The sequence below is a fragment of the Triticum dicoccoides genome, chromosome 7A, assembly GCF_002162155.2.
Source record: "Triticum dicoccoides isolate Atlit2015 ecotype Zavitan chromosome 7A, WEW_v2.0, whole genome shotgun sequence".
NCBI classification, from domain to species: Eukaryota; Viridiplantae; Streptophyta; class Magnoliopsida; order Poales; family Poaceae; genus Triticum; species Triticum dicoccoides.
The window spans coordinates 106,114,052-106,134,733 of record NC_041392.1 but is presented as its reverse complement, the minus strand read 5'-3'; positions in this window follow the sequence as shown (position 1 = coordinate 106,134,733).

Sequence of the window (20,682 nt, the reverse complement as noted above, 5' to 3'; positions counted from 1 at the left end):
ACGTTTGGTGGCACACAAAGTGTTCCTCCGGTAAACGGGAGTTGCATAATCTCATAGTCATAGGAAAACGTATAAGTCATGAAGAAAGCAATAGCAACAAACTAAACGATCAAGTGCTAAGCTAACGGAATGGGTCAAGTCAATCACATCATTCTCCTAATGATGTGATCCTGTTAATCAAATGACAACTCATGTCTATGGTTAGGAAACATAACCATCTTTGATCAACGAGCTAGTCAAGTAGAGGCATACTAGTGACACTCTGTTTGTCTATGTATTCACACATGTATTATGTTTCCGGTTAATACAATTCTAGCATGAATAATAAACATTTATCATGATATAAGGAAATAAATAATAACTTTATTATTGCCTCTAGGGCATATTTCCTTCATGAGTTCCCAACCGCTCTTGGGATTACAAGAACTATGAAGTTGTTGCTATCTTCGATAAGCTTGTTGTCGTCCTTACTTCCACGCCTCGATGGATATTGCTCGAACAATCAATTTTTGTACACGGATGAGTATTGTGATGCAATTCAATACGAGGGTCTTATGTTTGCTGCCACCACCCGTGGCACTGTTTTGCATGGAATCCTTATGGTTTCAGTACGTTTGTCTTCCACCGTAATTATAATTGTTTCATCCACATGCATGCGGGTTAGCTAGTTTCCCTTTACTAATTAACCTTCTTGTGTTTCCAAGGTCCTGTGAACATTCCACCACCTATACTTGAAAAAATTTATAACCAAGGGGGAGATGACGATGGTGATGATCACGAGCATGTGGACGAGCAGGACCTATATACTCAGTGGTGCCTGACAACATATTCTGAAGGATCACCTCTTCTTGTGTGTATATAGGGCACTGTTGATGTTACTAACGAAGCAGGTGTTGTTTCCCATGGTCACACTTTCCGGACCTATTCCAACATCCGTTGCAGGGTATTCAGGATGGATACTAGTGTGCTAGCATGAACACCTTCTCCCTAGTTCAGTATTGATAGTCTTGGAGAAAACTCGCTCTTCCTTGGACAAAACTATCCAATGATGGTGAAAGGCGATCCAGCTACTGTTGACACAACATTACTACCATTTATGAGAAGCAATTGTATCTATACCTTGGAGATTGCTATGGTTCCCTACCCTGGCTATCACAATATGCATCCTGATATAGGCCGATTCAGCCTGGATGATCAGTCATGCGTTGGTCTCGAGATTGACAATTGCTGGCCCTCTGAGAGAATCAGTTATGGTTCAAAGCAAGAGTTTCCAACACCAAGCATTGGTTGAGCTAAATTTCATTTCATCCTTTGTTATTTATTGTGTGAGAAAAACTTTAGTATTTACTAGAATGTTTTGTTGGAAATAATCTATAATCCAACATGTATCCTCGTTGTCATTGTGTGTTGATGACTTGTTGTCTGTAATGAATGGTACATTTTGTAGTGATCTGACCTTAGATGGTAAAATCTCTGTGTATAAGTGTCATCCATGTATCGGTAATGCTGAGACACACGGTACTCGAGGATTTATAACAGAGTGCAATCACACACTTATTACATCGAATGTCTCAAAAGAGAACTTATTACAATAATATGGCTGAAGGCCATCTCAATAAGATAATTGCGGAAGCTTCGAAGGTAAATGAGTACATCAACTCCAACGGCATAGCTGAGTGCACGACAGCGACGTAGCGCACCTTACTCTTCGTCTGAAAACTCTGCAACATAATACATTGCAGCCTGTGTAGGTCGGCACATGGAATATGCTGGCGAAATGACACTATAGAGCAATGAACATGTAACAACCATAACTATATGCATATTTGGCTGGTGGAGGCTCTATGGTTATTTTTGCAGAAAGCTAATTTTTTCCTACAACAAAGGAATATATTTTATTTAACTACAAAGTTTGTTGAAAACATTGAGAAGGTTCCTCCAACTCAATCCCAAATTAATAATCATCAACCCAAAAAATTAAGTAGAGTGATGAGATCAAATCAATAATTCAAGTACCAGATACTCAAGATGTCCATAACCGGGGACACGGCTAACCATGATTACTTTATACACTCTACAGAGGTTTGCGCACTTTTCCCCACAAGACTCAATCTCCTTTGTTTGATTTCTCGCACTACATGGTGTTTGAGAAACGGATGACTGAGACACAGTCTTTCAGAAGCATTAACTCTTTACTCTGGGTAGACAGTACCACCTACATCCCCTACATCTGCTAGCCTACCACTGAAAGAGGTCACACAACATATTCAACTATGTCAGAGCCCATAATGGCTTGTGGCTGCACACAGAAGTTTCTAGCATGAATAGTCTTATGATCCCTTTGAGCCTGGGTGGAAAACCGTAGGATGATCACACGGGTACTCCGGGATATCCCAGGACAACACTTGATTGCTCCAGGTGCCCAGACAACCACTTGGTGCTCCAGGGTTCCTCAACCAATCCACCCAGATGTGTACTAAAGTATCCACCTTAAGTTTAACCATTAATAATACTCTCACATCTGTCATGGATCACTCAAACCAACCACGTCTACAAGCATAGCATAAGTATAAGCATAACGTAGAAGTAAGTCCCAGGGGTTGAAATAAAGACACTAGGTTCTACCTCATCAACTACTTCCCAATACCCACATGTTATCAAGTCCTAACCATGCAGTGTTTGAGGATTGAAAACTAATGCATAAAAACTAGGTAATAACCGGGTATGATCAAAGTGTTATTTGCCGTGCTGACGATCTGAAAACCCTAGTGACTCGTAGTAGCACGCTTCGCACTCTGGAAATTCTATCATGAACAAATAATAGCATGCATAACAACTCAAGCATAGGATGCAAGGGTAAAACTCAAATGAAAAGATCCAAATTGAAATTTGAACTAAAGAGCTTCGATTTGCAAAAATAATCCATCGAATCGGAGCTACGAATCTCAAACTATGATCAAAAGAAGTTCGAATTCAAATCTGCTTGAAACCAAATTTTAAATTATCAAAACCATGTTCAAGTTGATTATCTGGAAAGAGGAGAACAAGACGAAGATTTTGGCATTGGTTTCACTGGATTTGGATGAATGAGCAAAATGTCGCGAGGGTTTGAAGATCAGGGACTAATCTGTGATAAAAGAAATCACGGATAGGTCCCTAGACGAAAATAAAAATAAAAAGAAAAAACCTATTGAATGAATGTTCGCTAACAGAACCAAACGAACGAATGTGTTCGTGAAAACAAACTAAACAGAGAACGTTCACTACTTAGAACCGATCGGAAATAACCAAGAAAACCGAAATAAACCGACGAAACCCTAAAAAAACGATCTACATTTTTACCTAAAAACCGGCAGGTCGGCGATGGGTTTTCCAACGAGACGGAGGCTCCGGTGGACGGCGGCGCGGGGCTGCGGTGCGGCAGCGCGGCGTTGGGCGGTGGCAACGGCGGAGTGCGGCGGCATGGCGGTGCGGCAACGGTGAGGAGGTGGCGGCTGCGGCGGCAGGGAGAGGTGAGGAGGAGGGGCGGCGGCGGCTCCTTCATATGAAGGCCAAGGAGGGGTGTGGCTTGTGGGAGGGGGCGCCGGGGCGGCTCGGGAATCGTGCCCCGGCCGGACTCGGACGGCGGCGGCGACGGGGTCTCTCCGGCGCGGGAGGAAGGCGGCGGCGCTGCGGGCCGGCCTGTTCGGCTGGGCCTTCGGCCCAGTCGGGCGGGAAGTTTTTTTGAATAAAATTTCACGTGAAGAAAATCCTAATAAAATATGAAAAAATTCTAAAAATACCAGAAACAATTTTCACCGTCTAAACCTAATATTAGAACAAAGTGAACATTTTTCTGGCCTAAAATGCAATTTTCAAAAATGCATATTTTTCTAATTCAAATAAAATGCAAATAAAATGTAAATTTTATTTTAAAATTTCTTCTCCAAAATATCTCTCTTTTGAAGAAGTCATTTTATCTTCTCTCTTTTATTTTGATTATTGGAAATAATTGGAGAGAAACATATTAAAACCAAATTGATCCTCTTTTCAAATTTGAGAAAATTCAAATATGAAAATATGTGAAACCTCCAACTCTCTCTTTGGGTCCTTAAGTTGCTTAAGATTTCTAGGATCTCTACCGAAATACAAATAAAACATGGTATGCATATGATGACCTATGTATAACATCCAGATTGAAAATTGGGATGATACAAACCTGCCCCCCTTAAGATGAATCTCGCCCTCGAGATTCGGGTTGGCTAGAGAATAGGTGTGGGTGGTCTTTCCATAGGTCTTCTTCTCGCTCCCAGGTGGCTTCATCCTCGGTATGGTGGCTCCACTAAACTTTGCAAAACTTGATAACCCTGTTGCGTGTAACTCAGCTGGCAAACTCAAGAATCTTGACGGGTTCCTCCTCATAGGTTAGGTCATTATCCAACTGAATTACTTCCAGGGGCACTGTATCTCTTAGAGGAATATCGACCATCTCTACATGGCACTTCTTCAACTGGGAAACGTGAAACACATCATGAACTCCTGACAATCGTTCGGGTAACTCCAACTTTTAGGCGACCTCTCCCATACGTTCCAGAACTCGGTATGGTCCTAAAAATCTCGGGGCTAACTTTCCCTTAACTCCAAATCGTTTAGCTCCTCGGAGTGGTGACACATGAAGATATGCTCGGTCTCCAATTTCAAAGACTACCTCCTTTCGTTTTGTATCGGCATAACTCTTCTTCCTGGACTGAGCTACCTTCAGTCTATCTCGAATCAACTTAACCTTCTCTTCGGATTCCTTGATCAAATCTGGTCCAAATAACTGGCGGTCTCCAACTTCATCCCACATTAATGGTCTCCAACTTAAAGGTGACATCTTCAATCTAGCCTGATAACTATTGTTGTAGGAGAACTCTGTGTAAGGCAAATTGTCATCCCAACTAGATCCATAATCTAGCGCACAATCTCTCAACATGTCCTCCAAAATCTGACTGACTCTCTTGGTCTGTCCATCTGTCCGCGAATGAAAGGCTGTACTAAACTTTAGCCTAGTACCCAAGGTCTGGTGCAACTGATTCCAAAACTTCGAGGTAAACTGGGTCCCTTTATCGGATATGATGGTCCTCAGAACTCCATGCAGACATACGATCTTGGTCATATATATCTTGGCCAACTTCGCGCTCGTATAGGTGGTTTTCATTGGGATAAAGTGAGCTACCTTGGTCAAGCGATCAACTACTACCCAGATTGAATCATATCCTGATCGTGTCCTGGGTAATCCGTGAAGGAAATATGCCCTAGTGGCAATAAAAAAGTTGTTATTTATATTTCCTTATATCATGATAAATGGTTATTATTCATGCTATAATTGTATTAACCGGAAACTTAGTACATGTGTGAATACATAGACAAACAGAGTGTCCCTAGTATGCCGCTACTTGACTAGATCGTTAATCAAAGATGGTTAAGTTTCCTAGCCATGGACATGTGTTATCATTTGATGAACGGGATCACATCATTAGAGAATGATGTGATGGACAAGACCCATCCGTTAGCTTAGCATAATGATCCTTCAGTTTTATTGCAACTGCTTTCTTCATAATTTATACATGTTCCTCTGACTATGAGATTATGCAACTCCCGAATACCGAAGGAACACCTTGTGTGCTATCAAACATCACAACGTAACTGGGTGATTATAAAGATGCTCTACAGGTGTCTCTGATGGTGTTTGTTGAGTTGGCATGATTTGTCACTCCGTGTATCGGAGAGGTATCTCTGGGCCCTCTCGGTAATGCACATCACTCTAAGCCTTGCAAGCATTGTGACTAATGAGTTAGTTGCGGGATGATGCATTACAGAACGAGTAAAGAAACTTGTCGGTAACTAGATTGAACTAGGTATTGAGATATCGATGATCGAATCTCGGGCAAGTAACATATCAATGACAAAGGGAATAATGTATATCGTTATGCGGTTTGACCGATAAAGATCTTCGTACAATATGTAGGAGCCAATATGAACATCTAGGTTCCGCTATTGGTTATTGACCGGAGAAGTGTCTCGGTCATATCTACATAGTTAACGAACCAATAGGGTCCGCACGCTTAACGTTAGGTGATGATCGGTATTATGAGTTTATGTTTTTTGATGTATCGAAGGTAGTTCGGTGTCCCGGATTTGACCACGGACATGATGAGGAGTCTCCAAATGGTCGAGACATAAAGATCGATATATTGGAAGCCTACGTTTGTACATCAGAAAGGTTCCGAGTGAGTTCAGGCATATACCGGAGTACCAGAGGGTTACCGGAACCTCCCGGGGAGTATATGGGCCCTAATGGGCTTTAGTGGAGAGAGAGAGGCAACCAGGGCAGGCCGCGTGCCCCTCCCCCTCTTGTCCGAATTGGACTAGGAAGGGGGGCGGCGCCCCCCTTTTCTTACTCCCTCTCTCCCCCCTGCCTTCTCTCCTAGTCCAACTAGGGAAGGGGGGGAGCCTACTCCCGGAGGGAGCAGGACTCCTCGAGGGCGCGCCATAGAGGGCCGGCCCTCCCCCTCTTCCACTCCTTTATATACGGGAGAGGGGGGCACCCCATAGACACACAAGTTGATCATTGATCTCTTAGCCGTGTGCGGTGCCCCCCTCCACCATAATCCACCTTGGTCATATCATAGCGGTGCTTAGGCGACGCCCTGTTCCGGTAGCATCATCATCACCGTTATCACACCTTCGTGATGACGAAGCTATCCCTCGACACTCTGCTGGATCATGAGTTCATGGGACGTCACCGAGCTGAACATGTGCAGATTGCGGAGGTGTCGTACTTTCGGTACTAGGATCGGTCGATCGTGAAGACGTATGACTACATCAACCGTGTTGTCATAACGCTTCCGCTTACGGTCTACGAGGGTACGTGAACAACTGTGACGCCCGGATAATTAAGCTACAGTGATCCCCCGCAATGATACCACGTCACCTCGGTTACTGATGATAATACTCTCGATAGTTCAAAACCGAAATGAATTCAAAATTTAATTAAAGGCAAACAATAAAAGTTTTCAAATATTAAAACCAAATTGTTCGGGTTGTGCAAAATAATGCATAAGTAATTATGGTGGAGAAACCAAACTTTTATAAAGTGTTTAACTACTCTAAAATGAATAAGACAGTAGCAAAAACCAATACTTAAATGCTTTTATAATTAACAAAATACTAAACTAAATTGTTTTGGGGTAAAACCTTTTGGTTGCACTGGGTTTTGTGTTATTAATAATTTAGGGATCATTTTAAATATTAAGTAAAAACTAAACAGAAAAGAAACTACAATAAAAACAAACCAAATAATAAATAAAAATAGAAAACAAAACAAATACAAAAAAAAAGGAAAAAGGACAACCCCTGCCCCCTGGGCTTCGTCCCACCCGAGCTAGCAAAACAGCCCACCTGCCCGGTCGCCCATCCTGTTCCCCAGGTGCGTCGCTACAGGGGCGGGGCTCCCATCGAACCACCTCGCCGGCGATGCCCCGGCAAGGGGATAAGGGCGCCCCCTCGCCTCCTCGGCCTCCTCACTCTCACACACTCGTGGCCCCCTCATCCTCTCGTTCCTCCTCTCCACCTCCCCCTCTAGGCTCGCTTGGCCGAATGCGGCCGCCGCTGCCGCCTCGCCGTGGCCGAGGCCAGCGGCCGCCTCGAGCTACCCGACGGCTTTCCCAAGTCATCCTCGTCCTCTGCACAACCGCGGCCGACCGGTGGAGCTGCTCTGCGTCGCCTACGTCGCCATGTTCTTCCCCGGCGCCGTCGACCTCCATCGCCGGCCCTCTTCGTCACCCCGCTTCGCCGTGTCTGCAGCTACTAAGCCACCCGCTGAGTCTACATGTGCTCCTCCGGTGAGCTTCTGCATGAAATCCCTCCCCTTACGCATCGATTCGCTACCTCTAGCTCGCCTCGCCATTGATGCCGAAGTGTAGCTCCGCCGCCGTGCTTGCTGCGCCTGTTTCCGTCTCTGCCTTGGCCAACCGAGCACATCAACGCCCTCAGGGCAAACCCCTGGAGCTGCCAGTGGCCTTAGATTAATCGTGCTCGCGCTGCATCACCGAATTCACCCAAACCCGAGCTCCGGTCACCGCTGGCCACAGCCATCGTGCCCCTGCCGCGTTTTCCCTCCCCCCGTGCTTTGGGTGCCCGTCGGAGTGCCAGCCTCCACCCGGCCCGGCCACCGCTACCGGCCTCCGTCCCGCGGCCATGCCCACTCTGCCTGGTCGTGCCCGCCCCCACCGCCTTGGCTGCGGCCCCCTCGAGCACCCACGCCCGCCGCTGCGCGCGTCGAGCTTCCCCATTGTGCGCCGTCCTGTACCCCGCCTGCGCCTAGCTGCGCCCCGTGGCCTCCCTCTTGCCGCTTTGCTGCTGCTCCGGCTGAGCTATTGCACCTATCGCAGCCGACGGCTGCTGCCGCCCCGGCCGTGCTCCGCCCTCGCCGCCGACTACCTGTTGCTGCGCCGCTGCCGCCAAGCCCCCCTGCAACCACCGCCGCTGCTGCTCTGCCTGGCTACCGCTGCCTACCGCCTCCGGCCGCCCCTGCCGTGCCCCGCCAGCGCCGGCACCGCCCGCTCCTTGCCGGCTCCCACCTCCGGCGCTCCGTCGCCCCGCTTGTGTCACCCCACAACCGGGCGGGCTCGACCTCCGCTCGGGCAGCGCCCGTTCGCACGGCCCCGCCCCGCGCCCGTTAGCCCGCTCCCGATAGGCCCCTGTCCCATGGCACGTGGGGCCCGACCGGGAACATTCTTATGAAAAAGAAAAAGGATATAAATCAATAAATAAAAATAATTAATCAATTAAGAAATAAAATAATTAACTTAATTAATGTAGTTAGTTAAACTTAATGAATCCTGCTTATTTAAACACTAATTAACATGTTTAGTCTATGACAGGTGGGTCCCATTGGACCCACATGCCATATTTGACTCCAGTCAACCACACTGTTGACTGCCGACGTCACACCTACATCATGCTGACGTCATCACATACTATTCTGGATAATGTTGATTTAAATTAATAAAATTAATTCCAGAAAATGTTTAAAACTTTAAAAATTAATAGAAAATAAACCATAGCTTGGATGGAAGAACTTTGTACATGAAAGTTGCTCAGAACGACGAGACGAATCTGAATACGCAGCCCGTTCGTCCGTTACACATCCATAGCATAGAAAACACTCAACTTTCCCCCTCCGGTTCATTTGTCCAAAAACGCGAAACACCAGGGATACTTTCCCGGATGTTTCCCCCCTTTGCCGGTGTCACCTAGTACATCGTTAGGTCACCTTAGCACCGCGTATTGCCATGTTATTCTTTTTGATGCTTTGATTGCTCTGTTATTTATTGTGTTCCCCCTCCGTTACTTCTTTTCAGTAGACCTCGAGACCACTACCGATGCCCCCTGTGGTCGACTACATCGACGTCTCCTTCTTGCCAGAGCAACCAGGCAAGCCCCCCCTGATCACTAGATATCGCCTATTCTTCTCTCTACTGCTTGTATTAGAGTAGTGTAGCATGTTACTGCTTTCCGATAATCCTATTCTGATGCATAGCCTGTCTTTGATACTACTGTTGTTACCTTTATCTACAATCCTAAGTGCTTAGTATAGGATGCTAGTATTCCATCAGTGGCCCTACATTCTTGTCCACCTGCCATGCTATACTATCGGGTCGTGATCACTTGGGAGGTGATCACGGGTATATACTTACTGCACTATTATACATGATACATGGTGGTGACTAAAGTCGGGTCGGCTCGTAGAGTACCCGCAAGTGATTCCGATGTTGGGGGCTGAAGGGGCAGGTGGTTCCATCCAGGTAGTGGTGGGCCTGGGTTCCCGACGGCCCCTAACTATTACTTTCTGGCGGAGCGACAGGGCAGGTGGAGTCCACCTAGGTGAGAGGTGAGCCTGGCCCTAGTCGGCGTTCGCGGATACTTCAATTAAAACGCTTAACGAGATCTTGGTATTTGATCTGAGTCTGGCCACTGGCCTATACGCACTAACAAACTACGCGGGAACAGTTATGGGCACTCGACGTCGTGGTATCAGCCGAAGCCTTCGTGACGTCAGCGACTGAGCGGCGTGCGCTGGATTGGACTGGAACGCCTGCTCTTGTATTAGGGAGGCTAGGTCTGTTTCCGGCCGCCCTCGCAACGTGCATGTGCGCAATGGGCGATGGGCCCAGACCCCTGCACCACAGGATTTAGATCGGCATGCTGACCTCTCTGTTGTGCGTAGGTAGGGCTACGATGTGTTGATCTTCCGAGGCCGGGTATGACCTAGGAAAGTGTGTCCGGCCAAAGGGGATCGAGCGTGTTGGGAAATGTGGTGCACCCCTGCAGGGAAGTTTATCTATTCGAATAGCCGTGTCCCTTGGTAAAACGACGACCCGGAGTTGTACCTTGACCTTATGACAACTAGAACCGGATACTTAATAAAATACACCCTTCCAAGTGCCAGATACAACCCGGTGATCGCTCTCTCACAGGGCAACGAGGGGTGGATCGCCGGGTAGGATTATGTTATGCGGTGATACTTGGTTAACTTATCATCTACTCTCTTCTTTTGCTTCAAGATGGAGGCTGCCAGAAGCGTAGTCTTCGATAGGACTAGCTATCCCCCTCTTATTCTAGCATTCTTCAGTTCAATCCACAGATACTACCCATTTCATTGATACCAATGCATATGTAGTGTAGATCCTTACTTGCGAGTAGTTTGGATGAGTACTCACGGTTGCTTTGCTATTTGTTTCCCCCCTTTCCCGGTTATTGCGATCATATGATGGAGTCCAGGAGCCAGAGGATCCCGCAGATGATTCTATGTGGAGTTTGACTTCGAGGAGTAGTTACGAGGTCCCAGGCAGGAGGCGTTGCCTTTTCGTTCATTGCTACTTTTGTGCTAGCCTTCTTAAGGCAAACTTGTTTAATTTATGTCTGTACTCAAATATTATTGCTTCCGCTGACTCTTGTGTATTCGAGCCCTCGAGGCCCCTGGCTTGTAATATAAAGCTCACATTATTTTAATTTGTGTCTAGAGTTGTGTTGTGATGCCTTCCCGTGATTCATTGATCTTGATCGTACACATTTGCGTGTATGATTAGTGTACGGTCAAATCGGGGGCGTCAGAACAACACTCTTCCCCTCTCGTTGCAATGCATCAGCATGATCTTGCATGTGCGTAGGATTTTTTTTTAAATTACTGCATTCCCCAATAGTGGCATCCGAGCCAGGTTTATGCGTAGATGTTATATGCACGAGTCGAACACAGAGGAGTTGTGGGCGTGGGTATATACATATTGCTTTCCATCACTAGTTGATTCTTGATTCGACGGTATTGTTGGATGAAGCGGCCAAGAGCGACATTACGCGTACGCTTACACGAGACTGATTCTACCGACGTGCTTCGCACACAGGTGGCTGGTGGGTGTCAGTTTCTCCAACTTTAGTTGAATCGGATTCAATGAACAGAGTTCTTTCTAAAGATCAAAAAGAAATCACTAATACTTTGATGCGTAGGTAAGAACGGTTCTTGCTCAGCCCGTAGCAGCCACGTAAAACTTGCAACAACAAAGTAGAGGATGTCTAACTTGTTTTTGCAGGGCATATTGTGATGTGATATGGTCAAGACATGATGCTAAATTTTATTGTATGAGATGATCATGTTTTGTAATAAAGTTATCGACAACTGGTAGGAGCCTTATGGTTGTCTCTTTATTGCATAAGATGAAAAGCCATATAATTACTTTACTTTATCGCTATGCGATAGCAATAATTGCAAAAGCAATAGTTTGTGAGATGACCATGTGACTACACGTTGATAGAGATCAAGATGATGGAGATCATGGTGTCATGCCGATGATGATAGAGATCATGATGGTGTTTTGGATATGGAGATCAAAGGCACAAGATGATGATGACCATATCACATCACATATTTTGATTTCATGTGATGTTTATCCTTTATGTATCTTATTTTGCGTAGTTCGGCGGTAGCATTATAAGATGATCTCTCACTAAATTTCAAGGTATAAGTGTTCTCCCTGAGTATGCACCGTTGCGACAGTTCGTCGTGCCGAGACACCACGTGATGGTCGGGTGTGATAAGCTCTACGTTCACATACAATGGGTGCAAGCCAGTTTTGCACACGCGGAATACTCGGGTTAAACTTGACGAGCCTAGCATATGCAGATATGGCCTCGGAACACTAGATACCAAAAGGTCGAGCGTGAATCATATAGTAGATATGATCAACATAGTGATGTTCACCATTGAAAACTACTCCATCTCACGTGATGATTGGACATGGTTCAGTTGATTTGGATCACGTGCTCATTTAGATGACTAGAGGGATGTCTATCTAAGTGGGAGTTCTTAAGTAATATGATTAATTGAACTTTAATTTATCATGAACTTAGTCCTGATAACATTTGCATATCTATGTTGTAGATCAATAGCTTGCGATGTAGCCCCCCGTTTATTTTTTGATATGTTCCTAGAGAAAAACAATTTGAAAGATGATATTAGCAATGATGCGGACTGGGTCCGTGATCTGAGGATTATCCTCATTGCTGCATAGAAGAATTATGTCCTTGATGCACCGCTAGGTGACAGACCTATTGCAAGAGCAGATGCACACGTTATGAACGTTTGACAAAGCTTGGTATGATGACTACTTAGGGCATAAACTATGGGGGCATCACCTAGGTGTGGTCTCAGCCTGCACCTAAGAAAAAAATTGGTGAGGACACCGGATGGATATTTCCCATCCAACGCAAGCACCATCTCCTAGTGGTCCACCTATCTCTCTCCAAGACTACCTTTTTTACTTTCGATCCAAACAAAACTAGCTCTCTCTCTTCCATTCCCTTCTTTCTCTTTGCTTTTTGCAGTGAGGCAACCGGTTCTTCTGCAAGAGCCCGCTTGGTTCTACAAGCGACTGCCTTTTCGATTTTCTCCTCCACGTGAGCTGCTTGTCCGACGTGTATCTGCGGAGCACCCGTCCACCCTGGAGCGATGGCCATGCCCTTAATAGTTTAGTGCACCATGCTTTATAGCTTAGAACTGGGACTTCAAAAAGGTTTTAAATGCCACGGAACATATAAGATGTTCTAAGAGTTGAAATTGATATTTCATACTCATGCCTGTGTCGAGAGGTATGAGACATCTGACAGAACTTTGCCTACAAGGTGGAGGAGAATAGCTTAACTAGTGAGCATGTGCTCAGATTGTCTGGATACTACAATTGCTTTAATCAAGTGAGAGTTAATCTTCCAGATAAGATAGTAATTTATAAAGTTCTCTAGTCACTATCACCAAGTTACTAGAACCTAGTGATGAACTATAATATGCAAGGGATGACGAAAGTAATTCCCAAGCTCTTCGCGATGCTGAAATCGGTGAAGGTAGAAAACAAGAAATAGCATCAAGTGTTGATGGTTAACAAGACCACTAGTTTCAAGAAAAGGGCAAATGGAAAGAAGGAGGAACTTCAAAGAATAAAGGCAAGCAAGTTGCCGCTCCCATGAAGAAGCTCAAAGCTAGACCCAAGCCTAGAACCGAGTGCTTCTACTGCAAAGGAAATGGTCACTGGAAGTGGAACTGCCCTAGATACTTGGCGGATAAGAAGGATGGCAAAGTGAACAAAAGTATATATTTCATATACATGTTATTGATGTGTACTTTACTAGTGTTTATAACAACACCTCAGTATTTGATACTGGTTCAGTTACTAAGAATAGTAACTCGAAACGGGAGTTGCAAAATAAACAGAGACTAGTTAAGGGCGAGGTGATGATGTGAGTTGGAAGTGATTCCAAGGTTGATAAGATCACCATCACACACTCCCTTTACCTTCGGGATTAGTGTTGAGCCTGAAATAAATGTTATTTGGTGTTTTGCGTAAAGCATAATATGATTGGATCATGTTTATTGCAAAACAGTTATCCATTTAAGTCAAGGATAATTGTTATTCTGTTTACATGAATAAAACCTTCTGAGGTCATACGCCCAAGGTGAATGGTTTATTGAATCTCGATCATAGTAATACACATATTCATAATATTGAAGCCAAAAGATGCAAAGTTAATAATGATAGTGCAACTTATATGTGGCACTGCCGTTTAGGTCATATTGGTGTAACGAGCATGAAGAAACTCCATGCTGATGGGCTTTTGGAAGCACTTGATTATGATTCTTTTGATGCTTGTGAACCATGCCTCATGGCCAAGATGACTAAAACTCCGTTCTCCGGAACAATGGAGCAAGCAACTGACTTATTGGAAATAATACATACTGATGTATGCCATCCGATGAGTGTTGAGGCTCGCGGTGGGTATCATTATTTTCTGATCTTCACAGATGATTTGAGCAGATATGGGTATATCTACTTGATGAAACATAAGTCTGAAACATTTGAAAAGTTCAAGGAATTTCAGAGTGAAGTGGAAATCATCATAACAAGAAAATAAAGTTTCTGCAATCTGATTGTGGAGGAGAATATTTGAGTTACGAGTTTGGCCTTCATTTGAAACAATGCGGAATAGTTTCGCAACTCACGCCACCTGGACCACCACAGTGTAATGGTGTGTCCGAACGTCATAACCATACTTTATTAGATATGGTGCAATCTATGATGTCTCTTACCGATTTATCACTATCGTTTTGGGGTTATGCATTAGAGACAGTTGTATTCACATTACATAGGGAACCATCTAAATCCGTTGAGACGACAACATATGAATTGTGGTTTAGCAAAAAAACCTAAGTTGTCGTTTCTTAAAGTTTCGGGCTATGATGCTTATGTGAAAAAGTTTCAACCTGATAAGCTCGAACCCAAATCGGAGAAATGCGTCTTCATAGGATACCCAAAGGAAACTTTTGGGTACACCTTCTATCACAGATCCGAAGGCAAGATATTCGTTGCTAAGAATGGATCCTTTCTATAGAAGAGGTTTCTCTCAAAAGAAGTGATTGGGAGGAATGTAAAACTTGATGAGGTAATTGTACCTTCTCCCGAATACGAAAGTAGTTCATCACAGAAATCAGTTCTAGTGATTCCTACGCAATTAGTGAGGAAGCTAATGATGATGATCATGAAACTTCAGATCAAGTTACTACCGAACCTCGTAGGTCAACCAGAATACATTCCGCACCAGAGTGGTATGGTAATCCTGTTCTGGAGGTCATGTTATTTGACCATGACGAACCTACGAACTATGAGGAAGCGATGATGAGCCCAGATTCTGCGAAATGGCTTGAAGCCATGAAATCTGAGATGAGATCCATGTATTATAACAAAGTATGGACTTTGATTGACTTGCCCGTTGATCGGTGAGCCATTAAGAATAAATGGATTTTAAAGAGGAAGACGGACACTGATAGTAGTGTTACTATCTACAAAGCTCGAATTCTCGCAAAAGGTTTTCGACAAGTTCAAGATGTTGACTACGATGAGATTTTCTCACTCGTAGCGATGCTTAAGTCTGTCCAAATCATGTTAGCAATTGCCACATTTTATGAAATCTGGCAAATGGATGTCAAAACTGCATTCCTTAATGGATTTCTTAAAGAAGAGTTGTATATGATGCAACAAGAAGGTTTTGACAATCCTAAAGGTGCTAACAAAGTGTGCAAGCTCCAACGATCCATCTATGGATTGGTGCAAGCACCTCGGAGTTGGAATATATACGTTGATAAAGTGATCAAATCATATGGTTTTATACCGACTTGCGGTGAAGCCTGTATTTACAAGAAAGTGAGTGGGAGCACTACAACAATTCTAATAAGTATATGTGAATGACATATTGTTGATCGAAAATAATGTAAAATTTTCTGGAAAACATAAAGGAGTGTTTGAAAAGAGTTATTTCAAAGAAAGACCTCGATGAAGCTACTTACACATTGAGCATCAAGATCTATAGAGATAGATCAAGACGCTTGATATATTTTTAATGAGTACATACCTTGACAAGATTTTGAAGTAGTTCAAAATGGAAAAGTCAAGAAGGAGTTCTTGCCTGTGTTGCAAGGTGTGAAGTTGAGTAAAGACTCAAAACCCGACCATGGTAGAAAATAGAAAGAGAATGAAAAGTCATTCCCTATGCCTCAATCATAGGTTCTATAAAGTATGCTATGCTGTGTACCAGACCTATTGTGTACCTCACCATAAGTTTGGCAAGAGGGTACAATAGTGATCCAGGAGTGGATCACTAGACAATGGTCACAAATGTCCTTAGTGGAATAAGGAAATGTTTCTCGGTTATGGAGGTGACAAAGAGTTCATCATAAAGAGTTACGTCGGTGCAAGCTTTGACACCGGTCTGGATGACTCTAAGTCTCAATCTAGATACATATCGAAAGTGGGAGCAATTAGCTAGAGTAGCTTCGTGCAAAGCATTGTAGACATAGAAAATTTGCAAAGTACACACAGCTCTGAATGTTGCAGACCCGTTGACTAAATTTCTCTCACAAGCAAAACATGATCACTTTTTGGGTGTTAATCACATAGTGTGAACTAGATTATTGACTCTAGTTGTAACATCCCAAATTTTCAATTTGGAATGTTATACAAATAGATCATCATTGCATATCATATTTTATTTGCATTTTGGTTGATCCAGAAATTTCACGCAACTCAAGGACCCTCGGAGAGAGTTGGGGGTTTCGTTATTTTAATATTTGAGTTTTCTCAAATTTTGAAAATAGGATCATTTGATTTTTTTTTATTTTATCTTCAATTATTTCTATTATCAAAATATGTGAGAGGGAATAAAATGACATTCCCAAAATAATGAAATATTGAGGATTTAATAAAAAATCAAATAAGATTTTATTTTGGATTTATTTGCTATTTTATTTGAATTTAGGAAAAATGCGCATTTTTCAAATCTGCATTTAGGCCCCAAATAAATGTTCATCCTGTGCGGCTTGATTCTAGAAGCCGGGGAAAATTTATTTCGGGACTTTTAGAGTCTGTTTAGTATTCCTTTTTGTCTTTTTTTCTGAGCGTAATTTTTTTTTTAAAAAAGTCGAACCGACCTAACCGGACCGTGTCTGACTAGGACATCTGGCCCGGCCGGCCTTTATAGCCGCGAGGGCCCGAGCCGAAACCCTAGCCGCCTCCCGCCGCCGCCTCGATCCACGCGCCGCCGCCTCCCGCCGCCGTTCGCCGGAGCCGCGCCGCCGTTCGCCGTAGCTGCCTGAGGTAGCCGCCGTTGCCTCGGTTTTCACGAAGAAAAACGATCGGTTTTTTCGAAAACCTAGATCCGTTTTTTTATTTTCTCCGGTTTGATTTATTTTTTTCGGTTTAGTTTATTTAGCGAGCGTTTGCTCGTTCATTCGTTTTAACGAATGCGTTCATCGTTTAGATCCAGATAACGAACGTTTGTTCGTTAATCTGTTCGTCATTTTCTTTTTCTCGGATTAAATCCATGATTGTTGTGATCGCGATTTCTGATCCGATTTTCGTTTTAGTATAACTTTTTGCTCGTTTATCGGAATCAGGCGATTCAAGCGCCTGGAGTTTTGTCTCGAAACCCTCTTTCCCGTTTAACCAACTAAAACAAGTTTTTTTCTCTATAAAATTTGACATAGATCCAGAATAGTAAACGAAGCCTGTTTCTTTTGCCGTTTGTCTTTCGTTGCTTCATTCTATTTGGTTCTTTTTGCCAACCAGAGTTCTTAAGTTGAACTTTCTGGTTAGATCTCTTATTTGAGTTTTACTTATGCAGTAGTTGAGTACTTATTGTATGCTTGTTTGTTTGCGATAGAGTACCCGGAGTGCGCCGCTTGCTACTTCGAATCTCTAGGTTTTGCGGATCATCAGCAAGGCAAGTAACACTTTGATCATACCTCATACTACCCAGTTTTTATTGCATTAGATCAACCCTCACACATTGCATGTTTAGGATCTAATTAAATTGTGGGTTTGGGAAGTAGATGAGGTAGTGCCTATTACCTGTTCTGTTATCAAACCTTTGGGAGTTACTTCTACGTTTGCTTATATCACCATGCTATGCTAGTGGACATGGATTGGGTGAGTGAAATCCATGACAGATGTGAGCTTGTTAAATTAATGGTTTATCTAAGGTGGCAACTAAACACACATCTGGGTGGATTGACGCACCTGGGTATTCCAGCAATTGCCTGTTTTCTTTTGGACCGCCACCCAGGCTCAAAGGGATCATGAGATTATTCATACTAGAAACTTCCGTGTGCAGCCACAAGCTACTATGGGCTCTAGCATAGTTGATTAAGTTGTGCGAACTCTTATAGTGGTAGACTAACAGATGTAGGGGCAAGTAGGTGTAACGGTCTACCCGATCGTAAGGTGCTAGCGCTTCTGAAAGACTATGTCTCGGTCATCCGTTTCTCAAACACCATGTAGTGCGAGAATCCCAACGGAGGAGATCGAGTCTTGTGGGGAAAAGTGCGCAAACCTCTGCAGAGTGTATAAACTAATCATGGTTAGTCGTGTCCCTGTTTATGGACATCTTGAGTATCTAGTACTTGGATTATCATGTGAATCTCATCATGTTACTCTAATTAATTTTGTTGGGTTTTAATGATGATGTTTAATTGGGATTCACTAGTAGAAAAGGGGGCTTTGGTCCAGGCCGGGTAAGCCCATTAGTCCCGGTTTAGTCCAGAACCGGGACCAATGGGTGCATTTATCCCGGTTCGTGCGGCTAAGGCATTAGTCCCGGTTCACCTGGGCCCTTTAGTCCCGGTTCGTGCCACGAACCACGACTAAAGGGTGCGATGCCCATTGGTCCCGGTTGGTGGCACCAACCGGTACTAAAGGTTAGACCTTTAGTCCTGGTTGGTGCCACCAACCGGGACTAATGGGCTTGGAGGCATTAGTACCGGTTCATGGCACGAACCGGTACTAAAGGTCCCATTTTCAAACTCCCCCCCCCCTCGTGGACCGCCTTTTCAGTTTTAGAAAAAACAAAAGAAAATGATGGAAATGTCAATAAAAATAAAATAAAATAAGTTTCACATGTGATATGTGGTCTAGTTGTTGGGAAAATTTACAAATATGAATTTTGACTTTATTTACAAAATCTCTCTAGAATTTGTAAAATGGGCATAACTTTTGCATACGAACTCAGATTAAAAACTTTTTTATATGAAAAATCATCTACTCGAAAAGTTACATCCGATGGAATCCGAGCCAAGTTTATGCATCGTTGCAATGCATCAGCATGATCTTGCATGTGCGTAGGATTTTTTTTTAAATTACTGCGTTCCCCAATAGTGGCATCCGAGCCAGGTTAATGCGTAGATGTTATATGCACGAGTCGAACACAGAGGAGTTGTGGGCGTGGGTATATACATATTGCTTGCCATCACTAGTTGATTCTTGATTCGGCGGTATTGTTGGATGAAGCGGCCAAGAGCGACATTACGCGTACGCTTACACGACACTGATTCTACCGACGTGCTTCGCACACAGGTGGCTGGTGGGTGTCAGTTTCTCCAACTTTAGTTGAATCGGATTCAATGAACAGGGTTCTTTCTAAAGATCAAAAAGAAATCACTAATACCGCATTGTGGTTTTTGATGCGTAGGTAAGAACGGTTCTTGCTCAGCCCGTAGCAGCCACGTAAAACTTGCAACAACAAAGTAGAGGATGTCTAACTTGTTTTTGCAGGGCATATTGTGATGTGATATGGTCAAGACATGATGCTAATTTTTATTGTATGAGATGATCATGTTTTGTAATAAAGTTATCGACAACTGGTAGGAGCCTTATGGTTGTCTCTTTATTGCATAAGATGAAAAGCCATATAATTACTTTACTTTATCGCTATGCGATAGCAATAGTTGCAAAAGCAATAGTTTGTGAGACGACCATGTGACTACACGTTGATAGAGATCAAGATGATGGAGATCATGGTGTCATGCCGATGATGATAGAGATCATGATGGTGTTTTGGATATGGAGATCAAAGGCACAAGATGATGATGACCATATCACATCACATATTTTGATTTCATGTGATGTTTATCCTTTATGTATCTTATTTTGCGTAGTTCGGCGGTAGCATTATAAGATGATCTCTCACTAAATTTCAAGGTATAAGTGTTCTCCCTGAGTATGCACCGTTGTGATAGTTCATCGTGCCGAGACACCACGTGATGATCGGGTGTGATAAGCTCTACATTCACATACAACGGGTGCAAGCCAGTTTTGCACACGCGGAATACTCGGGTTAAACTTGACGAGCCTAGCATATGCAGATATGGCCTCGGAACACTAGATACCGAAAGGTCGAGCGTGAATCATATAGTAGATATGATCAACATAGTGATGTTCACCATTGAAAACTACTCCATCTCACGTGATGATTGGACATGGTTCAGTTGATTTGGATCACGTGCTCATTTAGATGACTAGAGGGATGTCTATCTAAGTGGGAGTTCTTAAGTAATATGATTAATTGAACTTTAATTTATCATGAACTTAGTCCTGATAACATTTGCATATCTATGTTGTAGATCAATAGCTTGCGATGTAGCCCCCCGTTTATTTTTTGATATGTTCCTAGAGAAAAATAATTTGAAAGATGATATTAGCAATGATGCGGACTGGGTCTGTGATCTGAGGATTATCCTCATTGCTGCATAGAAGAATTATGTCCTTGATGCACCGCTAGGTGACAGAC